A 13,637-nucleotide genomic window follows, 5' to 3' on the forward strand; every position below is an offset into this window, starting at 1 on the left:
CTTCCTCACTGCTTCTGCAACTATCAAAATTCTTATGTTAAATACAACATACTAGAAATATAAACTCTACTAGATAAGGTCCAGTGTGTGGATGAAGTTAATTGTGGGTGACAACACTGCTACAGAAATATCAGCTTCTGCCACCCCACTCATTTTACTCTGTCAAATTTGACTTCTTCAAAGGAATGGGGTCCCAATCTTTTTTTTTTTTTTTTAATATTTTACCTGCATTGCATATACCATAAAATAAGGTAAATGTCTTGTTTTATTTGAAACTCTAGACTGTGTAATAGGTGTGTTTATTCGCTCTGGACGGCAGCAGAAGACATCTCACATGCCTAAGGGGCTTGAAAGACTTTTCCTTTTCCCTCAGTCAGGAAAGAACCCCGGGGAGCATGGGTCGCAGCTTGGTTGCTGAAATCCCTAAAGAGCCCTAGCGCCCGACCAGAAGGTGGGGCAGGGGTTATAGGTGGAATGCCAGTGATGAAAGGAGAAAGCAGAGGGGATCCAGAACAGAATACAGCACTATGAGAGTCTAATAGAAAAGTCTAAGTGGAGGTGAGGACTGAGGAATTTAGACACTGAAAAAGGTTGAAGGAGGAGAACCCAAGAAGGAGGAGTTGAGGAGCAGAGAGCAGGGAAAGAGAGTGACTGACAGTATTAAAGGCAGCATAGAGGTCATTCGGGGAAAAAAAAATAAGGATACATGGCATTGAGATGTGCAGCAATACATAATCTACTGCTAACCATTTCGGTGGAGTCTGCAGTAAGGATGGCATCCAGATTGGAGAGGTCACTGAAAGGATGAGAGAAGAGAAAAATCAAGGGTGTGGAAGCAGATGAAAGTCTTAAATTCAGGCATTTCAACACAGTAAGCAAAAATAGAATTCTGGTTTCCTAACTCTGTGCATCTGTGAAAAGATTATTCCATTACTAGCTCAAGTGTCATTTTCTTCACTATTGGTCAATTAACATTATGTGTTAGAACACTGCAGAAAGCTAACCAGTGGGTTTTTTTTAAGTGAGGGGGCATTTAATATGATTTATCAAAAACTCTGTTTTCAGACAAAGTTTTTGGATTGTGATCTTTGACTGGAATTATGTGATCTGAAAATCAAGTGGATTAAAAACAAATTAATTTCTTGTATGATCTGGGCGTTTCATATGGGTCAGTTTTCACATCACAAAATTCCAATCCCAGATTGCTTTCTAAAACTGGGCCCCATGTCCTTTCAGATGAATTTTCAAAGGAGTTACATGCGTAAATGTAACATACAATTTTCAAAAAAACATTTATGTGCTTAAAGTGCACTTATTCAAGCAAATCCTATGGACAATTCAATGGCATATATTGTATTAATTTTCAAAAGCCCACTTACACGAGTAAACTGCATTTTCACATGTAAAACCCAGCTTTATGCGTGTAAATGCTTTTGAAAATCAGGCACATAGATTACAATCGTTCAGGCTGATTCAGTAAACTGCGTGGGAGAGCCGGGGCTCCGAGGCGAGCGCCCGCTCTCCCAAAGTGCGCCCAGGCTGCTCTCCTGGGCGTGTGATTCAGTATGAAATGAGGGCCCGCGCTAATAAGGAGGCGCTAGGGACACTAGCGCATCCCTAGTAGGGATGTGTATCGTTTTTTTGACGGATGAAAATATAAGAACATAAGAAATTGCCATGCTGGGTCAGACCAAGGGTCCATCAAGCCCAGCATCCTGTTTCCAACAGAGGCCAAAACCAGGCCACAAGAACCTGGCAATTACCCAAACACTAAGAAATTTTACCCAAACTACCCAAACATATGAAATTTTCTAATCCGTCAAGTATCGGGGGTCCCCGAAAATGATAGGAAAACCCCATGAAATTTTCATGTGGTTTTCTTATCGTTTTGGGGGGGGGGGGGGGGGGGGGGAGAAAGGGCACACAGAAAAAACCCTAAACCCACCCCGACTCTTTAGATCTAACTATTTACAATCCCCCACCCTCCTGACCCCGCCAAAACTTTCCTAAAGTACTGGGTGGTCCAGCGGGGGTCCCGAGAGTGATCTCCTGCTCTCGGGCCATCGGCTGCCACTAATCAAAATGGCACCGATGGCCCTTTGCCCTTACCATGTAACAGGGGCTATCGGTGCCATTGGCCAGTCCCTATCACATGGTAGGAGCAATGGATGGCCCGTGCCATTTTTTAAGATGCCTTCCAGAAGTAGTGTAGAGGATAGAAGTATAAGAAAACTGAAAGCAAGAGTAGATAATTCTGTACAGAGCAAAGTAATTTGCTGACATATGGCATGATTTTAATAACCTACTTATGCCAACAGACTACTACTAAATGGGTAATTAAATGTATTAAAAAATTGAGATCTTCATAATCTATATTCACAGCAGTGTTTATAATCATTGGTCTCAATGACAATATTTTTACAAGCTTTAATATTTGAAAGTAAAACTATACATGCTTGTCCTACTTATCTTAATCTCTACTCCTGAGGCTGAGCAGCATTTTGAATCTTATCTTTGCATCAGGGCAACTTCTGTGCATTAGTCTCAGCAAGGAACTGAATCTTAACAAAGCCCATTATCTCTATGAAAAAGCCAAAACATTAAATAACATGTGGATATTTTTAGATTGACCAATCCACTGCAACCTGGCTGCTACAATGGATAACAATAGGTGCATGGAGTTTTAATGTATGCACACTACGACATTCTGTAAATCTTGTTCTTACAGTGTGCTTAGTCCTTCCAACATATATCTTCATACAAGGACACTGAATCACATATACTGCATAACATGTAAAATAATCCGTATTGTATTTTTGTTTCACCTTATACCCAATCGTAAGATGTGTTCATATCTGTCCACTCATGGGGGCCGATGTAATAAGGTGTGCTGAAGCTGCTGCGGGTTTGTGCGCGCATGTACATAGGTTTGCACACACGTTTTCCCTTGCAAAGCCCTATACGGAGATGTAATAAGGGTTGTGTGCACTGAAAAAAAGCAAGTTCGAATGCGCTTAAAGACCTGCGATTTTTTTCTGCATGAATGAATGCTAATGGAATGCAAAGGAGGTGATTACCTAATAAAGGGCAATTCAGGGAGTCGTGCTAATGCTAATGCAGGTTTTTTAATGCGGGTTTTACCGCCATGGTCAGGGCACAAGTTAAGTGACAGTGCTGACTTGGGGGCCATTTTATTCCATTGCTTGCATTGGTGTGGTGTGGGTTTTGTGTCCATGCAGCTCTGGTGTGATTTATATAATGGAGATTTCTGATTGTGTCTAGTTGTTCCTGATGCTGTGGTATTGTTAGGAGCGAGCTCCTCTGGAGGGAGGAGCTAGCAATCTGTTTATGGTTATACTCCTATGAAGGGGAGGAGTTAGCAAGCTGTTATGGTACTGCTCCTATGGTAGGAGGAGTTAGCAATCTGTTATGAATCTCCGTACGGAGTTAGCAATCTGTTATAATCTATTCCTGAGGAAGGAGAAGTTAGTAAACTGATATGCTCAGCTCCTGTAGAAGGAGTAGTAACAAACTGTAATGAATCTGTTGCTGAAGACTCCTGATGGGGAAGGAGTAGCCATCTGCTACCAGCGGAGTGCTTGGAGAGGACACTCAGCTGTAGAGGAATGTAGATAGGTGAATCCTTGGGCCGATGGCAGATGACTGTGCCCCCAGGAGGATATCCTGAGAGGGACCACCGGCTAGGCTTGAATACAGAGACAGACACAGATAATTCTTTTATTAGACAGGTTAGTAGAACCACCAGAGGTGGCAGTAGTGAGCTGATATGCCCGGCAGGGCTAAAGTTCCTCAGGTACTGGAACAGCGATCCCAGGCTTGCTGAGCTGTAGAGAAACTATAGATAGTGAGTAGACAGGGTATGCTGTGTTCATAGCCAGAACTGGATGATAGATCTCATATAAGGTCTTTAGAAAGCTCAGTAGCTGGAAAGGGTTAGGCCCTCGAGAAGCGAGTACCTGGTTCCAGGGAAAGCTCTGAGAGAGAATTGGTAACTCACAATTGTCTGTATCTGCGATAGCTTCCAGGCAGTAGATAATCTTCAGAGTGTTCAGAAACATGGGCCCTCGAGGAGTGAGTACCGGTTCCTGTCAGCAATCTGAAATAGAGAAAAGAGAGTGAGGCTCCCACGGAACGGGTACCCCTGGTAAGTCCGAGGAGGCAGAGTAGCTTGTACAAATCCATGCTAACTCAATTCCTTAGCAAATACTGAGATCTTTTATACTGGAAGCGGATGACGTAAGTTCAGGGGGACGCCCCTGAGGTTCGCGCCCTTGCTGGTACATATTTTGGAGCGCACGCACGGACGCGCCCTACGTCATCAGGAACATGGTGGATCCACAGCATCGTGCCGCTCCAGGGACGCCGGAGGAAGACGGCAAGAAGACGCCGCAGCAGCAACCCGTCCATCAGACCCTTAGGGAGTCACCACAGTGGTAAGGAGGGCGGAGTGAGGGCGTCGAGCAGCGACAGATGCAACAGGTATATTCATCAAGTTTTCCAAAGAATGACAGCAAAAGAAGGTTTGGCAAGTGACAGAGGTCGTGGCAGGAGAGAGAGCATCCGAAGAGAGCAGGCAGAGAGGAGGGATCATGAGGAGCAGACTGTTTAGCTGGAAAAGGCCACAGAATGGTATAGAGGGAGTGGATATTTCGCCTCAGAATCACACTGCTGGGGATACCAGAGTTGGGTGTGGTGAAGACCTACAGACTGGGCTCCAGGGCTATCTGTTGGTGTTTGAGGTAGTTGTGGGTGGAGCCTTGGGCCGGTGGCAGATAACCATGCCCCCGGGGGAAGTGCCCGAGAGGGACCACAAGTTAGGATCAGAGTATGGAGACAGACACACACTAGTTCTTTTATTAAACAGTACATTGAACCACCAGAGGTGGCTGTAGTGAGCTGGAAGTGCCCGGCAGAGTTGTAGTCCCTCAGGTACTGGAACAGCGATCCTGGATAACTGAGCTGTAGAGAAACTGAATATAGTGAGTAGGCAGGGTATGCAGAGTTCAGGAACAGAACCTTGATGGTAATACTCACACAATAGTCTCTAGAAGTAGTCCAGGTGTTGGAATAAGTTAGGCCCTTGAGGAGCGAGTACCTGGTTCCAGGGAAAGCTCTGAGAGAGAGATAGTAACTCACTGGTGTAATAGGCAGCGATGACTTCCAGGCGGAATAAGTATTCAGCAACCAGTCCAGGAACATGGACCCTTGAGGAGTACTGGTTCCTGACTGTGACCTGAAAAACAAAGAGAGAGTGAGGCCCCCGAGGAGTGGGTACCCCTGGTAAGTCCGAGGAGGCAGAGTAGCTAGGAGAGTGCAAAACTGGTCCTTGCTAACTCGATTAGTTAGCGATTTCTGAGACCTTATATATCCGATACGGATGATGTAATCTCAGGGGGGGCCCTGAGGTTCACGCCACTGCTGGTACATCAGTCGGGGCCACACCGCGCGTTCGCCCTTAGACTCTTGTGAATCATGGTAGATTGCAGCGTCAAGCTCCAGGGACGCCGAGAGGAGTCGGCAGAGTGACGCCACGGCAGCCAACGTTCCACTTGAGCAAGAGGGAGTCGCCAAGGAGGTCAGAGTGGAGAAGTCGAGCAGCGATGGTCGCAACACTATCATTGGCCTCTATGAAGAGCTCAAAGAGGACATTGATTCCCTGACAGATCATGGACATGCCATTCCAGGTCTGGTAAAGCTTCTCAGAGCCCTTCATTTTCTGGCCACCGGTCTTTCCAGAACACAGTGGCTTTGATGGCTGGCATGGAGCAATCCACGTTTTCCCATCACTTCACCCAGGTACTGAGGGCCATGCTGAAGAGGGTCAAGCAGTACATCAAATACCCACAGCAGCTTTGGGAGTGGCAACAAATGAAAAGAGCATTTTTTGACATAGCCGGTATGCCAAATGTGATGGGAGATATTGACTCTACCCATGTGGCTCTCACCCTGCCTCATGGAAGAGACATGGCATACTGGAATCGAAAGCATTACCATTCCCTCAATGTGCAAGTGATGTGTAATGCTGAGCAGAAGATTCTCAGCAGGGTGGCAAAATTCCCGGTGGCAGCCATGCTTCTTTCATTCTGGCTCAGTCAGCACTGGCACAGCAATTCACTGAAGGGAAATATGGTGAAGGCTGGTTGCTGGGTAAGTGTGAAAAAAAAAAAAGCTGGTACAAGTACTTAGAATAAGTTTCAGTCAGCACAAACATAATTTAAAACATAAATGGGAATAGGTGGGAATCTAAGGCATAGTAGTACGTGCTTTCTTGTACATTGGTGCCAAAGTGCTTACTTATCTGTGATCTCACATTTTTTATAAATTAGTAATACTGTTTTAAAAAATTTGTGGTTTGTGGTAAAAAGGGATATATAACGTTCAACTTTTTATGTTAGCTGTGTTTTGGAAAGTAGATTACTCTGCAGTTCGCAATTATTCTTTTTGGACGGAGTTTGTAGAGGGGGACAGGATAACCTTTTTTTTTTTTTCAAATTGGACTTGAAGGGGTTGCCCTCATTGGTACCATCATGTTTTTGAGGTTGGGTAAGGTAGACAGCCAGGAAATTAGTCTAATATTTCATGTAACTAATTTTTTTTATTGGATAGTATAACTTTTAAAGGATATGGAAGTTCATGAGTTGGAGAACAAACAGTAAAGAATGGGCCACATTTTGCTGGTACACATGAATCAGATAGCGCATGTTAGTAAATAAGGCTGAGTCCCAAAGACAGAATAGTAATATTTTTTCATTGTACATAGGAGTCTCATTTATAATTTAAAAAATGTTACAGATGTCAGCTTAAAGGAATCTAGTTAATTGTATGCAAAATATTTTGTTTTTCTACAGGTGATGCTGGCAACACCACTTGTGGTTCCTAGAATGGCTGCTAAATTGAGGACACAGAGCATCAAAGAGAGAACATTTGGTCTCCTCAAGATTCATTTCTGCTGCCTGGATCACTCAGGAGGGGCACTACAGTACTCTCCTGAGAAAGTAGCAGGAGAGTATTGTAGTGTCTGCTGCATGCTTCACAACCTCACTCTGCAGCATGGTGTTCCACAGAACATTAATCCTGACCTGGAGGGAGAGCTGGATATGAGCTCTGCAGATCCTGGAGAGAATACAGCCAGGGGAAATGAGGTCAGGAGGCATGTTCAATCAAACATTTTTGGAGACCGACAATAAGGAAGTGCCTTAATGGGTACCACTTCTACAGCCGGTTATTTATCCTTATACATACTTGTTACTATTGTTAATAAATGTTGATTTCTTCACAAAATACTTGTTTTTAAATGTTCTCTATCTCTGTTGGATGCTGTCCTTGGTATGGATAGTCTTTGAGGGTTGACAGCTTTGTGTCCAGTGTCCACTGGCTTAAGAGCTGGGCAGGCAACATATAAAGCACATCTCTGCCAAGCTCAGCAGCCATGTTGCAGTTTATTTCTCACCTCATTGGGTATACCAATTTCAGGGAGAAGGGTGGTGTGGAGATAATAGTTGGAAGGGGGTTAGTAGTGGGGGAAAGGAGAATACAGTGTTAGGAGAAACCCATGCTTGTGAGGGGAGGAACGGGGGAGGAGAGTAGTGGGGTTGATGAACTTTTGGGAGGGGAGAGGAAGGATGGTGAGAGATGGGTTGGTGGATGTAATCCTTGGAAGGGGGTCAGTAGTGGGGGAGGATAAGGTATTAGGAGAAACCTGCTTAGCTAGGCACCTTTCTGGGTGCCCGAGCATCCTGATTCATGCCCAGCTGAGTGCCTATCATAGTGCTGGAGCAGCCAGCTTAGCTAGGCACCTTTCTGGGTGCCCGAGCATCCTGATTCATGCCCAGCTGAGTGCCTATCATAGTGCTGGAGCAGCCAGCTTAGCTAGGTGCCTTTCTGGGCACCTGAGTGTCCAGATTTGTGCCCAGCTGAGTGCCTATCTTGGTGCTCGAACAGCCAGCTTAGCTTGGCGCCTTTCTGGGTGTCTGAGCAGCCAGATTCACGCCCCGCTGAGTGCCTATCTTGGCGCCCGAGCGGCCAGATTCCTGCTTAGCTAGGCTCATTTCTGGGCACCTGAACATCCTGATTCATGCCCAGCTAGTGCCTATCTTGGTACTCAAGCAGCCAGCTTAGCTAGGCGCCTTCCTGGGTGCCCGAGCATCTAGATCCGTGCCCAGCTGAGCACCTATCTCAGTGCTCAAGCAGCCAGCTTTGTTAGGCACCTTTCTGTATGCCCGAGCATCCTGATTCGCCCCCAGCTGAGTGCCAATCTTGGTGCTTAGCTAGGCGACTTTCTGGGTACCACTGGTATGACGTAGATCCGCTCGCACCTAAGCACGTATAATGTGCATGCGTGTACTAATACTAACTTCTGCGAGGGTGGAACTTCCTGTTTTTCTTGGGTGTGTTGCCATAAAGCCTCCACCAGCATACCAGCCCAATTTTATCATCAGGGATGTCACCCTTTTGGCGTCCCTGGAGGTGGCTAATGAAGCCAATTTATGTAGATGCACTGGTGAGAGGTGCAACCTGAGGAGGATGTCCAGAGCCTGGGAGGAACTCAAGACTGCATTTAATAGAGGAGCCTCCCACCCACGTGGAGTAAGTAGTGCCTGGGTTAGGGGTTACAGGGGCTTGGACTGGGTACTTAATGCCTGAGGTGGGATCTCTAGGTGTTGGAAGTTGGAATGTTGTGCATGGGGTGGGTCATTAGTATCAGTTGTGAACTTTCTGCCAAAAGCCATAGTTTTATTTATATTCAATTATTCATGCATAAATTGTAAAGCGGTGTTACATTTAGGTTTGTGCATTTTCATCTTATAGATTGAGGACCTCAAGAAGGCCAGATGGCTCCGGCTTTAGAAAAGGAGGTGGCTGGAACGGATGCAGGCTCTGCGGGCTGGGACTGGTGTAAGTTTTATCTCTAGTCATGTAGGCAATAATTTGTCTGAACAGATCCTGTTTCTAGCAGAATTCACACATTGTCCCACTGCTGACAAAATTTCTCATTCACATAAACTCTGGCGTATCTTATAAAATCTCTATTATGTTTCTTCACATGTTACTTTTTACATGCCATATCCAACACACTCATCCAATCTCATGGCCTAAATGTCTCACACTCTGTCAATGAGTGCAAAATACTACCCAAAGCAGATGCAAGGCATCATCAAACTACAGCCCTTTTATTTTATCTGAAACTCGAAGGTATTGATTATGGGTTAGGTTCCTTGGACCTATTAGTTTTCCCTTTCCCTACATCTCAACTGGTAAAGCTATGCCCTTAAACAGATTGGGTGCAAACAACATGCCACAATATTTTTTGCGCTCTTCACAGATTACATCCTGTTGCTGGAGGAGGAGGAGGAGGAGGAAGAAAAGATGGAGGCCGGCGACGCACCAGTCCAGGGAGCTGCATCCACTCCTGGGGAGGAGCAGGATATTCTCCCCCCACCGCAGCCACAGTGTTAGGAATTGTGGACCCTTGGCCTGTGGTGGGGTTGTTGCTACATGAGGGGTTGGGCCCCACAGATCGCCAACGTTGGGAGGCGAGGCTGGCCAGTAACAGAGGTAAGCTGGGACTTCGCTGGTACCGGTCCTTGTTACATAAGAACATAAGAAAATGCCATACTGGGTCAGACCAAGGGTCCATCAAGCCCAGCATCCTGTTTCCAACAGAGGCCAAACCAGGCCATAATAACCTGGCAAGTTCCCCAAAAACTAAGTCTTTTCCATGTTACAGTTGCTAGAAATAGCAGTGGCTATTATCTAAGTCAACTTAATTAATAGCAGGTAATGGACTTCTCCTCCAAGAACTTATCCAATCCTTTTTTAAACACAGCTATACTAACCACTAACCACATCTTCTGGCAACAAATTCCAGAGTTTAATTGTGCGTTGAGTGAACAAGAACTTTCTCTGATTAGTTTTAAATGTGCCCCATGCTAACTTCATGGAGTGCCCCCTAGTCTTTCTACTATCTGAAAGAGTAAATAACCGATTCACATCTACCCGTTCTAGACCTCTCATGATTTTAAACACCTCTATCATATCCCCCCCTCAGCCATCTCTTCTCCAAGCTGAAAAGTCCTAAGCTCTTTAGTCTTTCCTCATAGGGGAGCTAGAGATGTGAATCGTGTTCCAGATCGTCTTTAACGATCAGGTTCGGCTGGGGGGGGGGAATCTGATCGTTTCCGATTCCAATTCACATCGCTAATTTTTTTTTTAGGGAGGCCTGCGCCGCTAAAAAAAAAGCCCACCCGACCCTTTAAATCGACCCCCCCCCAAAACCTTTTAAAATTACCTGGTGGTCCAGGGGGGCCTCGGGGAGCGATTTCCCGTTCCCAGGCATCAGCTGCGCGAAAAATAAATGGCGCCGATGCCCCTTTGCCCTTACCATGTGACAGGGTATCAGTGCCCTATTATAATAGGGGCTGATGAGTAAAGATGGCCGGCGCCATCTTTAAAGATGGTGCCGGCCATCCAGTGCTCCTACCATGTGACAGGGGCCGGCCAATGGCACTGATACCCTGTCACATGGTAAGGGCAAAGGGGCATCAGCGCCATTTTTTTTAGCGAAGCTGATGCCTGGGAACGGGAAATCGCTCCCCGAGGCCCCCCTGGACCACCAGGTAATTTTAAAAGGTTTTGGGGAGGGTGGGGGGTCGATTTAAAGGGTCGGGTGGGTTTTTTTTTATCGTGCCATCGGCGCCATTTTAATTAGTGGCAGCCAAAATGGTGCCGATGGCCCGAGAGCAGGAGATCGTGCCGGGACCCCCCCCCCCCCAATTGGACCACCAGGTAATTTAACATTTTGGGGGGGTTCGGGAGGGTAAGGAATTGGTTTTAAAGGGTCGGAGTGGGTTTAGGGGTTGTTTTGGTGTGCCGGTTTTCCTGCCCTCCCCCAAATAATTCCCGTGCCCTATTTAACGATTTATGACGATAAATCGGGGGCATTTGATTGTATCGTGCACTCTGACGATTTAGGACGATTTTAAAATTATCTGACGATAATTTTAATCATTCAAAAACGATTCACATCCCTAAGGGGAGCTGTTCCATTCCCCTTATCATTTTGGTAGCCCTTCTCTGTACCTTCTCCATCGCAATTATATCTTTTTTGAGATGTGGCGACCAGAATTGTACACAGTATTCTATTCAAGGTGCGGTCTCACCATGGAGCGATACAGAGGCATTATGACATTTTCCATTTTATTCACCATTCCCTTTCTAATAATTCCCAACATTCTGTTTGCTTTTTTGACTGCCGCAGCACACTGAACCAACGATTTCAATGTGTTATCCACTATGACGCCTAGATCTCTTTCTTGGGTAGTAGCACCTAATATGGAACCTAACATTGTGTAACTATAGCATAGGTTATTTTTCCCTATATGCATCACCTTGCACTTATTCACATTAAATTTCATCTGCCATTTTGATGCCCAATTTTCCAGCCCCGCAGGTTGAGCCCTTGGGTACCAGGGTCGGCTGGACTTAGGAGTACCTCTGTGTGGCTGGTCCTGGAGAGAGTAGGCGACTGGATGCAGAGAATAGAGATGTGAATCGGAACCGGAATCGGTTCCGATTCCGATTCACATGTGGGGTTTTTTCCATCGGGCCTGATCGCGTTTTGTTTATCGGCTGCGCCCCAGCTGATAAACAAAAAAACCACCCCGACCCTTTAAAAGTAACCCCTTAGCTTCCCCCACCCTCCCGTCCCCCCCAAAAAACTTTTTACAGGTACCTGGTGGTCCAGTGGGGGTCCCGGGAGCGATCTCCTGCGATCTCCCACTTCGGGCCGTCCTCCTGCTCCCGGGCCGTCGGCTGCCACTAATCAAAATGGCGCCGGTGGCCCTTTGCCCTTACCATGTGACAGGGTATCCGTGCCATTGGCCAGATCCTGTCACATGGTAGGAGCACTGGATGGCCGGCGCCATCTTGTGCTCCTACCATGTGACAGGGGCTGACCAATGGCACCAGTAGCCCCTGTGACATAGTAAGGGCAAAGGCTATCGGCGTCATTTTGAATACTGGCAGCCGACGGTCCGAGTGCAGGAGTTTGCTCCCAGACCCCTGCTGGACTTTTGGCAAGTCTTGTGGGGGTCAGGAGGGTCCCCCAAGACTTTCCAAAAGCCCCTGGTGATCCAGCGGGGGTCCGGGAGCGATCTCCTGCACTCGGGCCATCGGCTGCAAGTAATGAAAATGGCGCCGATAGCCTTTGCCCTTACTATGTCACAGGGGCTACCAGTGCCATTGGTCAGCCCCTGTCACATGGTAGGAGCACAAGATGGCGCCGGCCATCCAGTGCTCCTACCATGTGACAGGATCTGGCCAATGGCACGGATACCCTGTCACATGGTAAGGGCAAAGGGCCATCGGCACCATTTTGATTAGTGGCAGCTGACGGCCCGGGAGCCGGAGGACGGCCCAGAGCGGGAGATCGCTCCCAGGACCCCCACTAGACCACCAGGTACCTGTAAAAAGGTTTTGGGGGAGGTCGGGAGGGTGGGGAAGCTAAGGGGTTACTTTTAAAGGGTCGGGGTGGGTTTAGGGGTTATTTTTGTGTGCCGTTTTTCCCGCCCTCCCCCAAAACGATAAGGGAACCCCCACAATCAATATCGTGGGGTTTTCCTATCGTTTTGGGGGAGCCCCTGATTTCTGACGATTTTGAATATATCGACGATATTTTCAATCGTCCGAAGCCCGATTCACATCCCTAGCAGAGAGTGTCAGAGAGGTTAGGTACAGTCCAAGACAGGAGCACTCTCGAGGGGAGGAGGAGAGAGAGTCTTCAGGGATGTAAGATCACTGTAGCTCCGAAGACTGTAGCACAGGGCCACGTGGAAATGGCCTCGAGATGAGGAGGTGCAGGTGTGGAGGCTTGAACTGTGGTATGCTGAATAAAGGCTAGAGTGGGGAACCTGCTGTAGCAGGTGCCAGTAGGGTAGCAGCGCAGAGGGACTGTGGTAGGAATCCAAATAGAGTCGCGCTGAGCCTGGCACCGAGGAGCAGGTAGCACTGAGGAAGAGTCCAGGAGAAGTAGCGCTGAGCCTGGCCCCGAGAAGCGGGAAGCACTGAGACAGGAACCGCAGAGAACTGAAGAGCAGGAACAACAGGTCCGAAGAGAAGGAACAGGCACCACTAGGAACCAGGGAACTCATTGCCAAGTCGGTTAGTGGTGGCTGGAGGTGTAGCTTAAATATCCCAGGCCTGTGATGTCATCAGCCGGGGATGAGCCTGAAGTTCCCGCCGTTGGCACTTTAAAGGGAGGACAGATGGCGCGCGTGTGCACCTAGGGAGGCCCGGGGTCAGAACACTGTTCAGCAGCATCCCAGCTGCCACGTGGAGCACGGGGAAACAGGAGGAACACGGCGGCAGCAGCTGGCCAACGCCACTATTGTACAGGGGGTAGTGAACCAAGCCTGACATGAGGTGAGTTGAACCTGCCACAGGCGGCCATGGCCAGCAGCCATAACACACAGAACTCTCTTCCCCACCCCGTAGAGCCTCCTTCCCATTCTGACCAGGGCAATAGTAAAGCAGAGACTCAGACTGGACAGCCTTTGCTGCCCAAGGAGGCCCGTCTTACCATGCATCCCTTCCCTCAACAACTGGCGGCTCAGCTGGAG

General features: G+C 47.5%; 1 long non-coding RNA gene across 1 annotated transcript in view; it reads left to right on the forward strand.

The window, feature by feature from the left end:
• LOC115084467 overlaps window positions 1-8,910 on the forward strand; it is a 32,927-nt gene extending 24,017 nt beyond the window's left edge. Inside the window, exons 2-3 of the long non-coding RNA XR_003854569.1 lie at window positions 6,870-7,163; window positions 8,830-8,910. This is a non-coding gene — a long non-coding RNA (uncharacterized LOC115084467). The remainder of the gene's footprint in view (window positions 1-6,869; window positions 7,164-8,829) is intronic.
• The last annotated feature ends 4,727 nt before the right edge of the window (window positions 8,911-13,637 follow it).

Source organism: Rhinatrema bivittatum, chromosome 2, assembly GCF_901001135.1.
Source record: "Rhinatrema bivittatum chromosome 2, aRhiBiv1.1, whole genome shotgun sequence".
NCBI classification, from domain to species: Eukaryota; Metazoa; Chordata; class Amphibia; order Gymnophiona; family Rhinatrematidae; genus Rhinatrema; species Rhinatrema bivittatum.